This window comes from Bos javanicus, chromosome 20 (genome assembly GCF_032452875.1).
Source record: "Bos javanicus breed banteng chromosome 20, ARS-OSU_banteng_1.0, whole genome shotgun sequence".
Classification (NCBI taxonomy): Eukaryota; Metazoa; Chordata; class Mammalia; order Artiodactyla; family Bovidae; genus Bos; species Bos javanicus.
The window spans coordinates 56483895-56506043 of NC_083887.1; the positions used below are offsets into that span (position 1 = coordinate 56483895).

General features: G+C 43.7%; 1 non-coding gene across 1 annotated transcript; it reads right to left on the reverse strand.

The window, feature by feature from the left end:
- Nucleotides 1-5718: 5718 nt before the first annotated feature.
- On the reverse strand, nucleotides 5719-5790 carry TRNAG-ACC (transfer RNA glycine (anticodon ACC)). Its single transcript has one exon. It is a non-coding gene; the product is annotated as a tRNA-Gly (tRNA).
- Between the last annotated feature and the right edge of the window lie 16359 nt (nucleotides 5791-22149).

Genomic DNA, 22149 nt, shown 5'->3' on the forward strand with positions numbered 1-22149 from the left:
ACAAGTTCATCATGACCCCGATTTGATTGCAAAGTCATCTGTTTAATTAAATGTCCTCTCTTTATCCCAACTGCCCCACTCTACCTCCTGCACCCCTCCCTCCATCAAATGGCATTCTGCCCTAAGACAGAAACCAAGGAATGTGGCTAATTGAGTACTGGGGGCAGTGTGATTTCTATACATAGGTTTTTCTCTCACTTGAAAAATCATACCAGGAAGTGAATTGGCAGTTAAAGTAAACACTCAGTCCTGTTGATGACACAGTGTCCGAATTATTTCTGTTCTGCACACAGGCAACCAGTGCTCACAAGCAGATGGCCAAGGCAGCTGGTCCATTTCTTCCCCTGTTGGGGAACTTTTCCCAGGTGGTTTTGGATAATGTAATAGCTGGGATGGGCTAACAGCTGGAGCTGAGCTTTCAGAGACCTTCCCCTCGCAAAGCATCTAGCGGGAAGCTGCTGTATAGCACAAGGAGCTCAGCTTGGTGCTCTGTGATGGCCTAGAGGGGTGGGAGGGAGGGAGGCTCAAGAGAGAGGGGACATGTATACTTAAAGCTTATTTACTTTGTTGTACAGCAGAAACTAACACAACATTGTAAAGCAGTTGTTCTCCAATTTTTTTTTTTTTTTTAAATATAGGAGCTGTTGTCAGGAGGAAATACTGTACCAACCCTACTCAGTGGCAGCTCTCCCTTATGTCACGGGCTGCTGTCTCTGCTCCTAAGGCGATTGTCAACAGGTGCAATCAGGAAGGGCTTCCAGCCAGAAGGGTGGAGTGTGTGAAGGCAATGTGACTGATTGAGTAAATTCCATCTTCCTGGGTACCTCTGCTGCTGAGCCACAAGAGAAGCCCAAGAATACTGTAGTGGGTAGCCTATCCCTTCTCCAGCGGATTTTTCTGACTTAGGAATCAAACTGGGGTATCCTGCATTGCAGGTGGATTCTTTATCAACTCAGCTACCAGGGAAACCTGGATGCCGTAAACCATGGGCACATTCCTTGCCCATGAGCAGCGGGCCAGGATGACAGATGGTGAAGTGGCCAGGCAACTGCCCAGACATGGCATCTGGAGGATTGCACTGGGGAAGGGCAGCCTTCAGTGGACTCAACCGTGATTCAGTCCGAGCTTTTCCACAGAAGTTGGAGGAAGCACAGCTCAAGCAGCCTGTCACAAACCAAACATGTTAATAAAGGGGCAGGAGGCATGCCAGTTCAGGGTTTTGACCTTGTTTAGGTCCCAGAGGTGGCAGGCATGCAGTAAAATGAGTCTCATCTTCATCAGGATTCTTGTTTTTTTCAGAGGTGGGGGGATCCGGCCTGGGAGGTTGGGCATAAATGAAAAGGGTGAGTGTGAATGAAAGTATTTCTAATCAGCTGCACACCTAGTGGATGAACTAGGATGGAGGATGAGCACCACTTTATGTCAGGTGTTGCCCTGGGGGAGAGGTCTGGGGAGCAAGGCTGGGTCAGTGCACATCTTTGAGGCTCAGGGCTTGCAGGGGCTCTTGTGCGTATGTGAGGTCAGACACAGGGACTGAGATGAAAGCTGACATGTGTCTCTCATAACCGGCCACTGCTGTCAGGTTTGGTTTCTGGAGCTGAGAGCAGGTGCCTCAGACTTCAGAGTAGAACCCAGCATCTCTCTGTGACCTTTCCTTGTGGATCTGGTTTGGAGAAGATGTAGTCTTTCTCCTTGACTGCATCACTGTTTTGGAATGTGGGCACCCTTGACACTTACAGCTGTGATCTTGACCTTGGGGCCTTGGTCATGAGTCAAAGAGAAAGCATTTGGTTCTAACATCAACTTAAATGTTTCCTGCCCAAGCAGGGCAATGGTGGAACTTTGCTAGAGAAATGTGCTTCAAGGCTTTAACATCATGTTAAAAAGTATTTGCAAGGCGCTTACTACATACATGCTGATATATACCAGCAGCTGAAGTTCCAATCCTTTGGCCACCTCATGCAAAGGATTGACTCATTGGAAAAGACCCCAGTGCTGGGAAAGACTAAAGGTAGGAGGAGAAGGGGATGACAGAGGATGGGATGGTTGGATAGCATCACCGACTTCCATAGTATCTTCCCGACCCAGGAATTGAACAGGGGTCTCCTGCATTGCAGGCGGATTCTTTACCAACTGAGCTATCAGGGAAGCCTAGCATAGGTATTAGACATGGATATTAATTAACAAACAATTAATTCATTAGATGGGGATTACCTGGTTGCTCAGCGGTGAAGAATCTGCCTGACAGCACGGGAGACGCAGGTTCAATCTCTGGGTCAGGAAGATCCCCAGAGAAAGAAATGGCAACCCATTCCAGTATTCTTGCCTGGGACATCACATGGACAGAGGAGCCTGGTGGGCTACAGTCCATGGACTTGCAAAAGAATTGGACTTCACTTAGCGACTAAACAGCAATTAACTGGACAAATATCTATCAGATACCTACTCTGAGCCAGGCACTGCAACAAGCACTAAGAATACAGCAGTAAAAATATGTCAAAATTCTCACTTTCATGGCGCTTACAATATACTGGTTCAGTTCAGTCGCTCATTTGGTCCAATTCTTTGCAACCCCATGGACTGCAGGACACCAGACTTCCCTGTCTATCACCAACTCCTGGAGCTTACTCAAGCTCATGTCCGTCAAGTCGGTGATGCTATCCAACCATCCCATCCTCTGTCATCCCCTTCTCCTCCTGCCTTTAGTCTTTCCCAGCACTGGGGTCTTTTCCAATGAGTCAGTCCTTTGCATGAGGTGGCCAAAGGATTGGAACTTCAGCATCAGTCCTTCCAATGAATATTCACGGTTGATTTCCTTTAGGAGGGACTGGTTGGATCTCCTTGCAGTCCAAGGGACTCTCAAGAGTCTCCTCCAACACCACAGTTCAAAAGCATCAATTCTTCAGCACTCAGCTTTCTCCATGGTCCAACTCTCACTTCCATACGTGAATACTGGAAAAACCATAGCCTTGACTAGATGGACCTTTGTTGGCAAAGTAATGTCTCTACTTTTTAATATGCTGTCTAGGTTGGTCATAGCTTTTCTTCCAAGGAGCAAGCATCTTTTAATTTCATGGCTTTGGTCACCATCTGCAGTGATTTTGGAGCCCAAGAAAATATAGTCTCTCACTCTTTCCATTGTTTCTCCATCTATTTGCCATGAAGTGATGGCACCAGATGCCATGATCTCAGTTTTTTGAATGCTGAGTTTTAATCCAGCCTTTTCACTCTCCTCTTGCACTTTCATCAAGAGGCTTTTTAGTTCCTCTTTGCTTTCTGCCATAAATGTGGTATCATCTGCATGTCTGAGGTTTGATGTTTCTCCCCGCAATCTGGATTCTAGCTTATGCTTCATCCAGCCTGGCATTTCACATGATGTACCCTGCATATAAGTTAAATAAGCAGGGTGACAATATACAGCCTTGACTTACTCCTTCCCAATTTGGAACCAGCCTGTTGTTCCGTGTTCGGTTCTAACTGTTGCTTCTTGACCTGCATACAGATTTTTCGGGAAGCAAGTAAGGTGGTCTGGTATTCCCATCTCTTGAAGAATTTTCCATAGTTTGTTGTGATCCACACAGTGAAAGGCTTTAGCGTAGTCAATGAAGCAGAAATAGATATTTCTGGAATTCTTGAGGAGGCTCAAAATAAATAAAATAAATAGGTTAAGTAATGAATGTAGACAATGGTGGGAAAACCACATCCCTTATCCTGTGGATCTTCCTGATCCAGGGATCAAACCTGGGTCTCCTGGATTGCAGGCAGATTCTTTAGCATTTGAACCACCAGGGAAGCCCAGGTCAATAGTAGGGCAGTGCAAATAGTAGGGCAGTACAAATTTCTAGCCTGCCCAGAAATAGTGATAACATAATAGGGATGAGAGTAACTCTGTAGTTATCTGCACCTTGCTCTGAGTCCCAGAAGGCAATCTGAGTGGACTGCATCCATGCGATTTTTGTCCTCTGGCTTCTGAGGATGTTCAGCCAAAGGGTTTTGGGGGCATTACTAGAAGATCAGAGGGTGAGGGGAGAGGGAGATTCAGATGTTTATTCCTTCAATTGTCTCCCTGCCAAGTCTCCACGGGCTTCTGTGTCCCTCTACTGAAGGCCACCATGCCGAGCTGGTGGTCCTCGTCACTTCCTTTCAGGGACCTTGTCACTGTCTCTCCCCACTTGCCTATTTAGGTCTTAGAATGACATATACCAGCCCTTGCTGGTTTTCATGAACTCTGCCCACATCTTTGCAAACAGAACTGTTGCTAGGCTCTTCTATTACCCCAGCTTGAGTATACCATTCATTTCCTGTGGGACCCCTCAAAGATCTATCTTAACAATTCCTTCAAACCATAAACATTTTGGAGTCTTGGTCACATCATGGAATAAGTGAAAACTCACCGGAGCACTCCAGTGCCAGCTGACAAAGCAGCTTCTTTCCTGGAGCACTCCAGTGCCAGCTGACAAAGTAGCTTCTTTCCTGGAGCACTCCAGTGACAGCTGACAAAGTAGCTTCTTTCCTTTTTGTTTTTTTTTGCTACATACAGGATGGAGGGGACAACGTACAGACCTCCCACCTGTAGGTTGTGAGAATGCTGACTCTGAATATACTGCTCTGGAATCCTTCCAGAAGGGCTTAGGTTCTGACCATACTTCTGGGCATGGGAATCTATTTTGTGCCTCCAGAAAGTATCTGTTCATCATGTCCATTTTCAAGCAACACAGATGGTGAAATCTCTGGATGGAGGTAGTGTCAAAGGAAGATGAGCATTGAGGGTGGTCGTGCCTTCCTAAAAGCCTGGGGAGTGTGCACCTGCCATGCTGAAGTCAGCAGGGAAGACTGCTTGCAAGTGGCCCCCATGCCAGCCAGCGGGTGAGCAAAGCCACCCTCTTCTCAGTTTCCTTGTCTTCAGAGATTGGAGAGGGTGATGCTCAAGCAACAGCCCACAGAGAATTCATTTGAAACAACGTCTCAGAGACTTTCTACTGAAGTCTTGTAGTTGATGTTGAACAACCACCAACGCCAGCATATGGGTCTTGCTGTCAGAGCGTCAGCTACACTTCACAAGCACCCCTAATGTGTTGAGCAGTGCCACCTGTCAGCAACTGTAGAAGTCAGCTGCCTCTATAGGCTGAGGATAAAGCCAGCAAATAAATGGTGAGATTCTAGTTTTCCTTTTCTCCTTTTTCAAATGCCGGGCAGGAGAAGCTGATGACATGGATGATCAGCCTATCCTGATCTCTTCAGGACTTCTTTAGTTAAGTCCTGCTTCTCAGAAACCCCCTCAGTCCCTGGGAAACCTGAATGGTTGTTTGATCACTCAGGAGACGTGATGTCAGCTGAAAGCCTGCGTATTGATTGCTCTTAAATATGCAAAGATTTGAACACTGATTCATTTTCTTTATAGTGATGAGTGACTAGATGACTTGCACTCTTAGTAAATTTTCACAATGAGTAGGATATGGAGATCCACATTTTCTAGGGGAAAGTTTGAAATTAAACCTTCTAATCCTGGGTTCAGAGAGCTCTGTGACAAGTTATCTTTCTATGTAAGATTTAATAAAACACTCTTTAAGAAGACTGGTGGTGGTGGTGTTGGTTTAGCTGCTAAATCGTGTCTGACTCTTGTGACCCCATGGACAGAGGAGCCTGGCAGGTTACTACCCATGGGATTCTCCAGGCAAAAATACTGGAGTGGGTTGCCATTTCCTTCTCCAGGGGATCTTCCCAACCCAGGAATTGAACCTGGGTCTCCTGCATGGTAGGCAGATTCTTTACCAACTGAGCTACAAGGGAAGCCCAAGAAGACTGGTAACACTGGCCGATACAATTTTTAAATCACTATTAAATATAGAATTCTTTTTACCTATTGATTCAGCTCACAGTTTATTTATTGAGGCTTCATCTATGTCAATTAAAAATACTCTTAATATGCTCTCTTTGTTCCTAAGAATCCATTATGATTCCCAAAAAGGAAATATTTAAAAGCAATAATTTAAAGTGCAGGATTAAGAGATCTGGCTTAAAGTTTTTTATATGCCTACAGTTGTCCATACTTCAGTCTGAATTTGGTAATGATATGAATGTTATGGTCCCTGAGGGGCACATCTGATTGGTCTGGGGTGGGGCACAGACTGGTAATCTTTAAAGTTCCCCAATCTTTCTGATGTTCTGCCAAGGTTGAAAAACCTGTTCTAGAGTTTTGTTGTTGTTAATAAATGACCTTTTTCTCAGCTTATTCAACCTGAAAAAAAAATAAAATAAAAATAAAAGCAATAATTTTTCCCTTGTTTTTGCTCACTTCTATAGTTGTACTTCCAGGGGACTTTTGGCTTGACTTTCCCTATGGGGAAAAAATCCAAAGAAAAATTGTATCTTGGAGCAGGATGGTGGTGGTGATGAGTTAGAAGAATCAAGTGAGAAGTAAGGCAGAAAAGAAGCCCTTTTGGTCTCAACTTGGTACATCTCAAGGGCTTCCCTGGTGACTCAGTGTTCAAGAATTAGCCTGCAGTGCAGGAGAGGCAGGTTTGATCCCTGGGTCAGGAAGATCCCTTGGAGAAGGAAATGGCAACTCAGTCCAGTATTCTTGTCTGGATAACCCCACAGACAGAAGAGCCTGGCGGGCTACAGTCTGTGGCGTCTCAAGAGTCAGACACGACTGAGCGACTTAACCACCACCACCACTGTGCATCTCAATGGTGGCTGCACATCGGAAGCACTCAGTGCCTGAGCCACATCCCCAAACTCTGGTGTAGCTGGTCTGGGGGGTTCCCCTGAGCAGCCTCCCAGAAATAGTCCCTGAGAAGCATCTAATGAGAAACTACAACTGAAAACCTCTGCTCTAGCAATGCTGAACATTCGCCAATTGCCGTCTTGTTCCACATCTTTCTGTCTTTGCCTGTGTTACTTCCGCCTGTACATTTCAACTCAACTTCCCTTTGTGAACCTTCCCTGACCCCCTTGACAAAGCCCTCTCCTTTGCCATTACAGCACCATCCGCTTTGTATTGAATGCCTCCATATCCACAGAGTACTTATTGATCCTTTACAAATATTTTGCCTGGCAGCATCTGTTTCCCCTTTCTGTTCAGGGAGAGTCTGGCACTGTGTACATCTGGTGAAGCCTCAGGGACAGATATGCCCTGGTTTGGACCCGGGGCTTTGAATCTTGAGATACTGACCATACTCACAGTGGGAGTTCAGAGTTCACTCTCTGCCCACTGGTGGTGGCAGTGATGGTGACCACAGCAGCGTCCAATGGCCCAAACTGACCGCCTCTCAGCATGACTTTGGCAGTGGTGCCCTCTCTTAGTTTCAGTGCAAACGTTCAGCTGGATGGTGGTTCTCTGAGCTACTCTCTAACCTCCTTTAAAAATTCCTTTTGTGTGTGTGTGTATTGTTGAAAATAGCCAGAGAGGTTTCTGTTACAGAGAAGACTAACCAATATCCTACCCCACTAGAACCATCAATGTCTCAAGGGTATGGGCCCTGTCTTTCCTCTTTGTCGTTCCAGTGCCTTGTGTATGATACGTTCACAATAAATGTTAAACCCGAATGAACAAAGTTCAGTCTCATCTGCATGGCCCCTTAAGAAACCATTTGCGAGAACTCACACATATTAGATGTGCTGTTTTCTAATGATGCATAATATATCTTCCATTTTATAATATGCCATTTGGTCATGCAGGATAAATTGGACTGTCAGCATAATTTTTGTGGATGAAGTTATCTTTTTAAAGGAACTGAAGAAAAAGATCTTTGAATCATCTCCTCCCAGGCCAAGCCAAGAGCGGCCAAGCCAAGATCAGCCAAGCCACTCTTCCTGGGTTAGACATACTAAGATGGATACTATCAGAACTGAAAGTACTTCCTTTCTCTCTTCCCTGTATTTCTCTCTCCATCACGTGTCTCCCTTTCCCTGTCCCTCTTCCTCCATATGCTATGACGGATCCATTGTGGAGTCCCAGACTTCCGACTCCTGGCAAGCCCCACATCGTGCTGGCCTGCACATTCATTACAGGAAGTGCAAAAGCTAGACATCCACCATCAACATCGACTCTTGTTTTATGCCCATCAGACCCACAGTGCACATCATCTCAATGAAAACCTCTTGGACCAGGAACAAGTAGAAACAGGGAAAATAAGTACATGACAGTCACTCCCTGCTCTTAATTATATTTCTGTTTCCACCAGACAATGCCCACACATCTTTCTCCCCCTCTTCCACTCTCTCCACAGTCTTTCAGTTCCATTTCAGATTGGGAGAATGGCAACTAGCTTGGTAGCCGAAAAGAACAAGGAGAAAGGGTGGATGGGATCGAGAGCAGAGTGATGAAGATGGGAAGTGGATGGAGGAAATAAAGGTAAAGCTTTTCCACCAGGTTCAACTTTTTGGCATCAAAGGAGAGGCCCCAGATGCAGTCAAAGAGTAAGGGAGCAAAGGAGGAATCTTCTCTGAGAATTCACTGATGAGCAGCAAACCACTTGATTTTCTCCTTGTCTTCCTCCAGTTCCAAGCAAATGCTACCAACGACGTGGAGACATTATTATGTGAGTAACCAGTGGCAACTTATCTTTCTATGCTAAGGATTGATATTCACCTGACCCTGGGTGGAGATTTCTCAAATTCTCATTCAGAGAGGCAGCTGGATTACATTGGGGGAAAAAAGAATCACGCCTGTTCCTAAATCTTGATATGAAAATGATGAACTCTCAAGAGCTGACAGGCCATAAACTCATTTAATTCAACCCTTCCCTTCACAGACAGGGAAGAGAGACACAAACCTTTTGAGCACTCAACTGTTTAATGGAAGAGCCCAGAATAGAGACTTTTCTCCTGAGTCATGATAAGAGCAGTGAGGGGGATGAAGTCAAAGAGGAAGAGAAGAAGATTAGGTTGGGGAAGTGTGTGTTAATAATTTATTCTGTATTTGTATTGTTCAGAATTTGAGAATGCTTTTTGATAAATTATTCATGGTGGAAGAAGTTACAGAAAACATCCAATGCCATAGTGCATCTGATCTGACCTTTTTGAGAAGCATCATTTCCTGGGTCCAGCATAGTATAATGAAATTAGTCCATCAAGGATCTTTCAATAAATTTAGTGAGCATCTCCCATAGGCATCCTGAAATACCCTACAAGATAAAGACAGCATCCTTTTCAGGGACTATTATGGATCCACTTGCATATAAGCCTGAAGAAATGTGTGCTTTTTGAAGTTAGGAGATGACCTCTCTCTGGCAGGTCTGCTAGGTGAATGCGGAACACTGGGTTTCTGAAAACCACAGGGCAAGAGGCTGTGCCTATCAGGGTGAGAGGGACATTAGTGCAAACAAGACAGGAGATCACGAAATGATGATCTGAATCATCAGATCCTGAAAAGATGTTCCAGCACCTGCTATACTTCTGTATCATTAGTAGGTGTTTCCTAAAGGCTTGTTGAATAGAGTGAATGACTGAACAAATTAATGAATGTAAACTAGTGACATCCTTTAGGATCCAGAAAGCAAGATTATCTGAAATGCTAGACACATATTTCATCTTCTTTTTGCTCTGAGTCCCTTAATCTTGAGAGACTGTGGACTGTATTTGAGACTGAAAAAGGTCAACCTCAAGTTCTATGAGATTAAAACTGTGTCTGTAGCCCCCTCTGCTTTGTGGGTTAGGTTAAGAGTTTATCACAGGTCTGTGTATTAGGAACATGGATTAAAATCTTGAAAATAAGTTATAAGGCTTTGAAAAACTAGAAAATTTTGTAAAAGAATAAAAATGATTTAACTTGGGTAGCTGGATGGGGCATCATGTCTAAGATGGTTGTGAATACTTTTTCTTTCTGACTTTCATGAAATTTCCCTTTTAGGTTGCCCTGAGGAGTTCCAAAAGAACATTTGCAGATTTCTGCTTAAGAAGATTCGTGTTGATATATAGCAAAACCAATACAATATTGTAAAGTTAAAAAATATAATAAAATAAAAAAAAAAAAAGTAAAAGAAAAAAAGTCTTCAGCTTGTAAAAAAAAAAAAAAAAAAGAAGAAGATGCCCAAGGTTCTGGAATGAAAAAATGAAACCAAACCTTGGGGCTGAGTAAATGACAGATAATGTATATTTAGAAATAGACAAATGTCCAGCTTCCCTGGTGGCTCAGACGGTAAAGAATCTGCCCGCAATGCCGGAGACGAGAGTTTGATCCATGGGTCGGAAAGATCCCCTGGAGAAGGGAATGGCAACCCACTCCAGTAATCTTGCCTGGATGGAGAATTCCATGGACAAAGGAGCCTGGTGGGCTACAGTCCATGAGGTTGCAAAAAGTCAGATATGACTGAGCAACTAATACACACACACACACACACACACACACAGACACACACACACACACACACACACACGCACACACACATAATGACATCACTCAGCTAGCAGAGATTCTTTCTTTAAAATGGAAAAGGAGCAGCAGAGTGGGAGTGCCGCTCTGGAAACCGAGCTCAAGTGTGTTTTATTGGTAAATCTGGACAGCAAATGAAAGTAGTAATTCAGTTAGTTTGCTCTGGCCTGGGTGTCTGCCCATCCCTACTTCAACCCCACCCTCCTCACTCATTTCCCCAACCCAATCAATGGATTTGTGAATGTGGGGTTGGAATTCGCCCAGTAATATCTGAAAATGCCCTCTCACGTTGTCTGAATCTCTAAGGAGGAAATTATTCAGACGACTGACGCTCTTTGGGGCACAATATTAAATTGATCGTTTGGCAAGGAAGACCTTATATAACTTAATACCACAATTCCCATAAATACCAATCAGAGTATCAACCAGAAGGCTTACCTCTTTCTCAAAATGAGACAAGTTCTATATACCTTTTTGTGTAGTTGTTATGTTTAATATGTGTGTATCTTAACATGTGTAAGCCAAGTGTGACATAAATGACACCAGTGAAAATACACTGCCAAGCACCCAATATGCTTGATGAAACGCTGCCATTGTAGGACTGTTTTTGAGCACTTACCTTTCAAGTAAAATATCCTCTAGACTGACATTATTTTTGCTTTTTCTAACCTCAGTGGGAATTCTCTTTTCAACAGAAAGTTTTATTGTATTCCCTTCTGAGACATGACTGTATTTTAATGATTTAAACTTGCAGAAGTATTAGTTAAACTTGCAATAGGTATATTTGATAGCTTTCTTACTGTGAACCTAAAACGTTTGTAAAAGTTTTCTTTCCCCAGGAAGGCATTTCTTGCATCCATTTGTTCATTCATTCAGTAAATATTCATTCAGTGCCTGTTTGTGTCAGATCCAGGGTTCTAGGCGCTGGGTGTTCACTGGTAACCAAAACAGACATGGTCCCAAATAAAGATGAAGAAAAATCAAAGAGAGGTGTTCAGTAGGTGAGTGAGGCATGGCGTAAGGGTGCTGTCAGGGCGGACCCTCCAGGCACATAACACCTGAACAGAGACCAGAATCAGGTAAGAAGTGAGAGAGCAGCTGTGCCAGGGGAGGAAGCTTGGAGCAGACAGAAAGTGTGCAAAGACCTTGAAGAGAAACATCATGGGTATTTCTTTATTTCTTTGTGTGTGTGTGGCTTATAGGATCTTTTATACATAAATAAATAATATATATAATGAATTATATATAATAATATATAGTTTATATGATATATAATATATATAATTTATTTATTTTTAGCTGTGCTGGGTCTTCGTTGCTGTGTGGGCTTTTCTCTAGTTGTGGTTAGTGGGGGCTACTCTCTAGTTTCACTGCACAGGCTTCTCATTGCAGTGGCTTCTCTTGTTGCAGGGCACAGGCTCTAGGGCATGTAGGCTCAGTAGTTGTGGCTCCTGGGCTCTAGAGCACAGCCTCAATAAGTGTGATGCATGGGCTTAGTTGCTCCGTGGCATATGGAATCTTCCCACACCAGGGATCGAACCTGTGTTTCTCGCACTGGCAGGTGGATCCTTTACCACTGAACCACCTGGGAAGTCCCAATTTTTAAATATAGCCCAAGGAAGCAGAGTTTTATTATTATTATTTTTCTTTTGGCCATTTAGAGCCTGCCTTGTTTGCATACCCCGTGAAACTGCCCAATGCCTTCTAGAGATACAGAAGATAAGCTCTGGGGCTGTTAGGACCCCAGGTTGGTGCTGTGGCCCTTTGGGGACTGTCTGACCCAGAGATGCCCTGTTGGGTTGCTGGGTGATGTCAGACATGTCAGACCCCTCTCTGGTCCCCCCTCTCCTGGGAGTTCCCTTGCCCTCCTCTTCTGGATGGTGGTCCCCATGGTAGGCTCTGCATAGTGTCATTTTGTGAGGGATTCCCCTAGGTTCCCCAACCAGGGATCAAACTCATGCCCCCTGGCATTGATCTTCCCTCGTAGCTCAGTAGGTAAAGAATCTGCCTGCCAGGTGATACCTGGGTTGATTCTTGGGTTGGGAAGATCCCCTGGAGAAGTAAATGACCACACACTCCAGGATTCTTGCCTGGAGAATCCCATGGACAGAGGAGCCTGGCAAGCTAAAATCCATTGGGTCTCAAGAGTTGGATACAACTTAGCGACTAAACCACCACCTAGGATTGCAAGCACCATGTCTTAACCACTAGACCACCAGAGAAATCCTTAAAACTTGTCAAGAGTAGTAGAGCAGTGTTGGTCACTCAGTCGTGTCCGACTCTTTGCAACTCCATGGACTGCAGCCCACTAGGCTCCTCTCTCCATGAGATTTTCCAGGCAAGGATACTGGAGTGGGTTGCCATTTCCTTCTCCAGGGCATCTTCCCAACCCAGGGATTGAACCCAGGTCTCCTGCATTGCAGGCAGATGCTTTACCGTCTGAGCTACAAGGGCAAGCTTGTGTGTGCTACCGCCACCGTGTGGTCATATTTTCCTCCCTGGTGAGCTTGTATATCTTTCCATCATCCCCTGTGGATGGGAAAGCCAGTCACAGCAGATCTGGTCTAGAAGTAGCAGGAAGAGTCCCACTGGGAGCCACAACATCAAGGAAGACAGAGGGACCTTGAACCAGAGAAATAAAGGGGTTTGTTCACACTCACACAGACTATTTGTAGAAGGGCTGGAGAATCTTTACTTCTGAAATCTTTCTTCACTTCTAATTCTTTGGATAAACTTTGTAGTTTTGTGAAAACTACACTTCAGGTCTCCTCAGATAGCGCTAGTAGTAAAGAACCTGCCTGCCAATGCAGGAGACATAAGAGATGTGGGTTTGATCCCTGGGTCGGGAAGATCCCTTGGAGGAGGAAACAGCAACCCATTCCAGCATTCTTGCCTGGGAAATCCGATGGACAGAGGAGCCTGGCAGACTACAGTCCATGGGGTCGCAAAGAGTTGGATGTGACTGAAGTGATTTACCACACTTCAAGTATATTTCAAAAATGGGTTTCTGTCTTTCTCATCTTGGGAAATAAATCTTTCCTATATCATTGAGTGCTTTAATTTTTGCCATAGTTGGAAAAGATAGTCGCGCTTCCTGTCACCAGTCTCAGACAAGCAAATATGAAATGTATGAATACGGCTGCATTAAACTGTTATTTGGGCTTCCGAGGTCTGCCTGCCGATACAAGAGATGCAAGAGACTCAGGTTCTATCCCTGGGTTGGGAAGACCCCCTGGAGGAGGGCATGGCAACCCACTCCAGTATCCTTGCTTGGAGAATTCTATGGACAGAAGAGACTGGTGGGCTACAGTCCATGGGCTCACAAAGGGTTGGACATGACTGAGGATACATATAAACGGTTATGTACTGTTAACTTTGGGTTATTCTTGTGTTTTATATGATATAAGCATTCAGACTTCTAACCTAATGACCTGAGACTAGTTAGCTCTTCTGGAAGCAAGAGATAACTGTCTATATAGAGCATTCCAAATGCAAAGCAACTTCAACAAAATTGGATTTTCTGGCTAATGTCTTTGAGAAAGAGACTCGGCTATTAAGCCTAAATGCAGACCACATAGCTTTGTTCCAGTTATAAATGGGACCCCTCCATTTAGAGCCTCATAAATACACCTTAGCCATTTTGAGAGTTTCACTCTTGTGGAATAATACAAAGATAGATGGAGGGCAGAGGCATTAGTGAAATATTCTGTAGAATGAAGGAGAAATATGAGAGTCAAACAATTAACTCTTCAGCCAGTTGCCTGTGTATTTACCCTTCATCTCATTGAGCAAAAGACTGGGTACTGAAATGTCTGAGTTCAACCTTTGGTTAAACTCCATAATCTGAAGAATGGCACCACATCTTGACACACGCTGAGGTTCTTCTATCCAAAGAGTGATGGGAGACTAGAGCTAGACAAGGAGGAGTTTATAGGAATCTTTCCTACAAATAGAAATAGAAGAAGTTGCTTCATTTTCCTAGGCTGTGGATGGCTGCACAGGTGTGCAATGATTCTTTCTGTAAGACTCCGTTTTCTTAAGGTGCCAACTAGTATCTCATTATGCCAGGTGCCACCTGGTAGCAGAATTTAGTAAGAGCTTTCAGTTCAAGTCACGGATGCGTCTTAGCACAATTCAGGACAGAGTTCCCCCTTTGTCCAAAAAGTGCCATTCAGGATTGATGTAATCTGTGCCCAAATATGTTTTCTGTGGCCCTCACATTTATAACTCATACTTATTACTTGACCTTTGCACATCTTACAAGGGATGTGGGGCCTCTTCAAATGCAGAAAGACTTGGGTTAAAATCCTGGCTCTATTTGCTTACCCAGCTGGGTGACCTGGAGAAATGTATTAACCTTTCTGAGTCTCAGTTTCCTCACTTGTAAGGTGTGGGTGACAATGTCTCTTTGATGGACATCTTGTAAAGATTTCTTCTATTAAGAATTGCCTCATCTTCCCTGTCTTGCTGGGGTTGCACAGTTGCTTGAGCAGCAGTCTTACTAGACACTGCGTCTTTCCTTTCCTTTGAAATCAGGTTTCATGAAAAAGTATTCCATACTCAGTCCACTTTCTACACTCCCATTTGTTCTTCATCTTGTTCCAGAGCATCTGCTAACCTCATTCTTCCAAAACTGTTTTTACCAAGGTTATTGCTATGGACTAAATGTTTGCATATCCTCAAATTCATATATTGAAGTCCCAACCTCCAGTTGGATGGTATCAGGAGGTTTGGTCTCTGGGAAGTAATTAGGTTTAGATGAGGTCCCAAGGAGAGCACACCTATGATGGGGTTAGTACCCTTATAAGAAGAGACCAGAGACCAGAGGGAGACCTCTCTCTCTCATTCTCTCTCTCTTTCCCCATCTCTGCCACTATGTAAGGATACAGCATGTGTTAACCTGGAGGAAGGTGTTCACCAAAATCATTTTGATTTTGGGCTTCCAGCTTTCAGTCCAGAACTATGAGAAATAAATGTTTGCTATTTAAGCCACTCAGCCTATGGTATTGTTGTCAAAGCATGCTGGATGACCTGAGTCAGTTGTAGTCAACCTCATTTTCCAATTCGATGATCTGTTTTGGCCTAGACAGCATATTAAAAAGCAGAGACATTACTTTGCCAACAAAGGTCCGTCTAGTCAAAGCTATGGTTTTTCCAGTGGTCATGTATGGATGTGAGAGATAGACTATAAAGAAAACTGAGCACTGAGAAATTGATGCTTTTGAACTGTGGTGTTGGAGAAGACTCTTGAGAGTCCCTTGGACTGCAAGGAGATCCAACCAGTCCATCCTAAAGGAAATAAGCCCTGACTATTCACTGGAAGGACTGATGCTGAAGCTGAAGCTCCAATACTTTGGCCACCTGATGGAAAGAACTGAATTATTTAAAAAGACCCTGATGCTGGGAAAGATTGAAGGTGGGAAAAGAAGGGGATGACAGAGGATGAGATGGTTGGATGGCATCACCGACTCAATGGACATGAGTTTGAGTGAACTCCGGGAGTTGGTGATGGACAGGGAAGCCTGGCGTGCTGCAGTCCGTGGGGTTGCAAAGAGTCAGACATGACTGAGCAACTGAACTGAATTGAACTATAAGTCACTAGACCTTACTGATCAATTCCTTAAACTCTCCCCTACACACCATCCAGGACAATCGCTGCTCTCCAGGTCTTACCTCACTCTCCAATCATCCTTCTCAGTCTCTCGCCAACTCCTTTTCCTTTACCTGCTCCTTAACTGATTCCACCACCATCTACTCCTATGTTGTTCCCTTCTGCTCACCAGCTGATGTCGTTTTCTGCTATAATTTCAGCTGTTACCCATATGCTCATGATTCCAAAATCTGTATTTACCACCATAACTTCTACCCTACACATATTTCCAACTGAAGGTATTTTTCATTTCTCCCTGGATACCCTTCAAGCATCTTATATCTACCAATAAGAATTGAACTCATTATGCCCTGGATCCACCAAAAACTTTTTAATTAAATAAATGGGAAAAAAAGACATCTAAATAGATCTACCTCCTGGTGGTTTTCTCTTGATGCACCTGGCATAGTATCCCAGGCTAGGAATTTATGAGATATCTTTGACTTCTGTCTTTTCCCATCTCCAAATACAACTACCAGCCACTCATCTAAGCCTGACTATTTGTGCTCAGGCCTCTGCCCTTCTTGCCCATGCTCATGCTGCCTTGGTTTATCACCTGCCCACCTTATCTGTTGAGCCTTCCTGCTTGCCCCAGCCTCCCTGTTCCAGTGCACTGCATGTACGTCCTGTGATATCTTCCTAGACTTCAAGTCACATCACATCACATCATTTTCTTGCTTACAGGACAAGCCCTAATGCCTTGGCAGGACATGGCCCTCTTCATACTCAGGTGTCAGTACTTCATATCTAGTCTATGTCCCAGGATTCTCTTCCCTTTGTGTATAGATTCCAGGCACCCTGAATCTAGTAACTCCTTAGACTTCCATTTCTTCTTATAAACTGAATTGTGTCTCCTCAAAATTCATATTTGAATCCTCAATGCCCAGTTTGAGAAAACTCTGGAAGATGGTGAGGGACAGGGAAGTCTGGCGTGCTCTAGTCCATGGGGTCACAAAGAGTTGGACATGACTTAGCAACTGAACAACAACAACCCCTAGTATCTTTGGATGTGACTGTATTTGGAGAAAGAATCTTTAAAGAGGTAATAAAGTGAACAAGAGGCTGTTAGGGTTGGGCTCTAGTCCAGCAGGACTGATGTTCTTATACAAAGAGGAAGACATCCCTGGGATGCAGGAAGCAAGGAAAGGCCACGGGAGGATGCAGAGGAAGACGGCCATCTGCAAGCCAAGGAGAGAGGCCTTAGGAGAAACCAACACTGTGGGCACTTTGACCTCAGATTTCTAGTCTCCAGAAATACAACACAGTTCTGTTGTTTAAGACGCCGAGCCTGTGGTATTTCATTACAGCAGGAGGGGACATGAATTCCATTCCTCGTTCAGGAAGATCCTCTGGAGAAGAAAATGGCAACTCACTCCAGTATCCTTGCCTGGGAAATCCTATGAACAGAGGAGCCTGGTGTGCTACAGATCGCAAGAGTTGGACACAACTTCAACCAACCAACAAAGCAAACTAATACAGTCTTTTACCCGAGAAATCATTCACCTTAGCTTTACTTGTAGTGCCTTTCCCTCATTCCTCTACTTGAGAAAGTCATGTAATAACTGAAAAAATAAGAGAAAGTCTTATTTATTTTCCAAGATTCAGTTCAAATGGTACCTTGATGATTATTTTCCTGATTCCCTCAGGAATAAATGGTCCATCTTCTTGCTCCTGCAGAACTTTGCTGAAATTCTACTGCATCTACGCTGAAATTTATCTTTTCCCCTTCTTCTGAGTCCAGCTTCTTGAAGGCAATGTCTTCACTTCTTTCCAACCCTAGTCTAGAGGTCACAGTGCACCTCATGTAGGTGCGAGGCGTGTTTAGTGCACCCTCATCGGCATTATCTTCTTATAAATTGAGGTAACATCCTAAAGCCAGGAAATTTCACACAAGAATTCTCTGGAAGACTAGGAGGGTGTGGCAGCCTCCCCACCTAGATGTTACGTTACATACCTGGACCCGCAGACACAAGCTCCTGACTTCCTTACAGCTGCACCATAACACCCTCCTTGTCACTGCTGGTGCTCATCTGCTCACCCTTCTCCAAACATCAGGAAATCTTCAGAATAATAATGGTGGACTTAAAACCCATGTGTTTTTGTTGTTGTTGTTGTTTTAAATGGACAAGAGGTTGCATCAGATCATGAAACTGAAGCAGCTCTGCCATTCTGGAAAGTTGTTGAGAGTCTCAGGTCAGTCAGCCTTGTTTAGGATTTGATGCAGACTGGAGATCAGACAGGACTCTCTCCTTACTTTCCTAAATGTAACAGCACGTCTCCAAGGTGGCGGCTTCCTTTCAGTTTTACATCTACCTTCTACCTTTATCTGGGCTTCCCTGGTAGCTCAGCTGGTAAAGAATCCACTGGCAATGTGGGAGACCTGGGTTTGATCTCTGGGTCGGGAAGGTCCACTGGAGGAGGGCATGGCAACCCACTCCAGTATTCTTGCCTGGGAATCCCCGTGGACAGAGGAGCCTGGTAGGCTAGTCCATGGGGTAGCAAAGAGTCGGACACAACTGAGCAACTAAGCCCAGCACATATAATAGACAGACTTGGTATTGGTATGTTTATGATCAAGCTATATCAGTTGGTTGTTTCAAACTGACAAGACACTGGCTGATTCCTTTTTTTTTTAAAGAACTTAAAAATATATATATATATTTATATATATAAATATTAAAATATATATATATATAAAATAAAAAAATATATATATTTTTTAGACATGGACCATTTTTAAAGAAGCCTTTCCTGAACTTGCTACAGTATTGTCCCAGGGTCTTCCTGACCCAGGGATCAAATCCAGATCTCCCGCATTGAAGGCAGATTCTGTACCATCTGAGCCACCAGGAGAGCCCCAAAACTGCTTCTTATTTCCTGCTAATGTCACCACAGACCCCTCAGTTTGGTCCTTTATTTGACTTCTTACAGACTTTCTCTTCATCTCCTCCTGACTCAGTTCACATTCACTATCTTCAGATTGCTTTGGTGGGAGGAGACCGGGTATTCAATGCCTCCTTTCGTTTGCACACCCTTGTCTTTTTCCCTCCTGATTTTAATTTGCTAGTTCCTGGCATCCTTCTCTACCGGGTAGAGAATTGATTCTGGTGCCAACCCATGACTTTCTTCCTTGCTGTTGGAGATCCTTTAATGAAATAATCACAGTGGAGCTTTGTAAACTTCAGGGATTGTTTGGAAAGGAGAGTCAGTTTTTACTGGTTCCAGCTCATGAATCGCAAGTGAAGTTTTGTAAGAGATCCTGACGTTCATACTTTACCATAACTGGGAAGCAAGCTATATACCTAGCTTAGCTATGCACAGGACAGATGGTAATGACTACAGAATCCAGTAATGATTTGTGGGGCCACCACTTTCCTTCAACTTGCTGAAGCTGCCAAATGTCAAAACAAAAGTTAATTTCACAATTTAAACAATTAATTATGTGGAGAATAAAACCAATTCCACTCGTAGTCTGATTTGACATATCACACTTTTGTTAAAATGGCACAACTTTAAATATAGGCGACGATTGTTAAAAGGATGGTGAAATCAAGCTAACAAAATTTCAAGCATTCCAAACTATGCAGCTAACAACGCACCAAATGATACAGAGCATAAAGTGACCCCGAGGAAATGTTAATGAATGGATACCGCACCAGTGCAAGGCAAAACACCAACTCTGCCATAGAAGAGATAAGCAAGGTCAATGGAATAAGAAGAGATGATACTGTGCTTTAAATACTGTGACAGCCAGTTCAGTTGGGTGAACCCAATCGAAACAGTCCTAACAATAGAAACAGAAAATATTGTTTAGAGGCATTTGCTGTGACCGAGGGTAAGTGGGAGTATTCGTTTTTTTATGCTGGCGTAGCAAACTACTGCAAAATTAGTGGCTTTAAAACAACACTCACTTATTAATTCACAATGTGTTAATTCACAGAAGTCTGGGGGCTCTGAAGGCTCTGGGAGAAGGCTCCAAGCTCATTCAAGTGTTTGTTGAGGCAGTCCCAGCAAAGGCTGGAAAAGAATTTTCCAGACACAGAGCATTTCAGAAGGGAGTGAGGTTATTAAGAGCAAAGAGCAGCGATAACCAGGGCACAGCAAATGCAGGGGGCCGACCCTCTGACAGGCCAGAGAAGGCGTTGCCTTTCCTGGGTTAGTAGCCAGTTTTTATCGCCTCAAGACAAAATTTCTGGTGATTGGTTAGGGTCGTATAGGCTGATTACTGGGGTGAGCATTTTTACCTAATTTTTAGTCAGAAAGCCTGCTGGGGATGATCAGGGGTGGCAGGGGGTGAGGGAGGGCTGTCTTTGGTAATGGTTACAAAGGGGCTCAGTCAGCTTTGGAGACAACCTTGGTCTGGGCTCTGCTTCTGGGCCTTGGTACCAAACCTCAGCCCTGTGGCCTTGGGGCAGAACTCAACAGTGTTGGTAGAATCAAGTTCTTTACAGGTGTGACACTGAGGTCCCCATTTCCTTGCTGAATTCCCAACCCCTTTTGTGTGGCCTCCTCCAACTTCAGCCATCAGTGGCACGTAGAATGCTTCTCAAACCTCAGCTCTGCCTGACTTCTTTGTCTTCTTCTCTGGCCTCTCTTCAATGTCAGCAGCAGGGGAAATTGCTCTACTTCAAAGGGCTAGTGTGATTAGATCAGGCCCATCCAGATAATCTACCTGCTTAAGATCAGTTGTGCCTTATAACATCACACATCGCTGGAGTGACATCTCATCACAGTCATAGGTTCCAGGAATTTCCCATAAATTCTGCCTCCTGCGGTGGGTACTGAAGTCACACAGAAATCTCTAGCATTATGTTCGTGGGAATTAGAAAGCACTACAAAAACACATTTATGGAGATATTTTCCTGTTGAGCTTTCTTCTGAAAGGATGTTCTGATTATAAGATAATGTCAGTTCAAACTTTTGCATTATTTTAGGATTTTTAAGGTTTTTTTCCCCTCCTCGAGTAACTAGTCACTGGACTTTTTGAACAATATTTTGTTAATATCAAGATGAACATAAACTTGGAAAAGTGGCTAGACTCTTCATGAATACAAATTTTGTATGTAATAAAAACTTGGAGCTAATATGCATACATTCAGTAATTATTTTAATAGTCTATGCCTTTTTACTGTTTCTGTTTGGGGATAACATCTCCTTATGAAGTAGCATAATTGGGCTTCCCTTGTGGCTCAGTTGGTAAAGAACCCACGTGCAATGTGGGAGATTTGGGTTCGATCCCTGGGTTGGGAAGATCCCCTGGAGAAGGGAAAGGCTATTCACTCCAGTATTCTGGCCTGGAGAATTCTATGGACTGTAGAGTCCACGGGATGGAAAAGAGTCGGACAAGACCAAGCAACTTTCACTTTCATGAAGTAGCGTGGTCTACTAGAATTCCTTCTGTGTAGGGTTTTGTGGAGGTCATACATTGATCTGAGGAATATCTGAATTCATATAATGTGGCTAAGGCTACTTACATAATTATGATGATTTAGTTGCTAAGTCATATCCGACTCTTGAGAGTTTATGGGCTGTAACCTGCTAGGCTCCTCTGTCCATAGCATTTTCCAGGCAAGAATACTGAAGTGGGTTGTCATTTCCTTCTCCAGGGGATCTTCCCGACCCAGGGATCAAACCCTGGTCTCCTGCACTGCAGGAAGATTCTTTACTGACTGAACTATTTCGAGTCCATGGGGTTTTATTACCTACCTTTTCTAAGGTAACTGAAAATGTCAAGCAATGCAAGCTTGCTTGCACCTACCTTTATCTCTTAATAATAAATACTCTTTTCTTTATTTTTTTCATATCTTCTCTGGACATATTATGTGTTTATTTCTTTACTATGTATCTTTCTCCTGCCCTTCAACTAGAATGTGAGTCCATCAGGGCAGAGCTTCTGTGTTTTTACTTTTATAATTCTTGTACCTGAACAGTTCCTGACATATAGTAAGTGCCCAGCAATATTTGTTGGATGAATGAATGAATATATGAAAATGGAACATCAATTGTTTTAGAGACAGTTCTAGCACATGGAGCTATTTATTTTTATTTTCCTAGAAGCTATTCTATAGAAGCTATTCTATGGGCTTTCCCCATAGCTCAGTTGGTAAAGAATCTGCCTGCAATG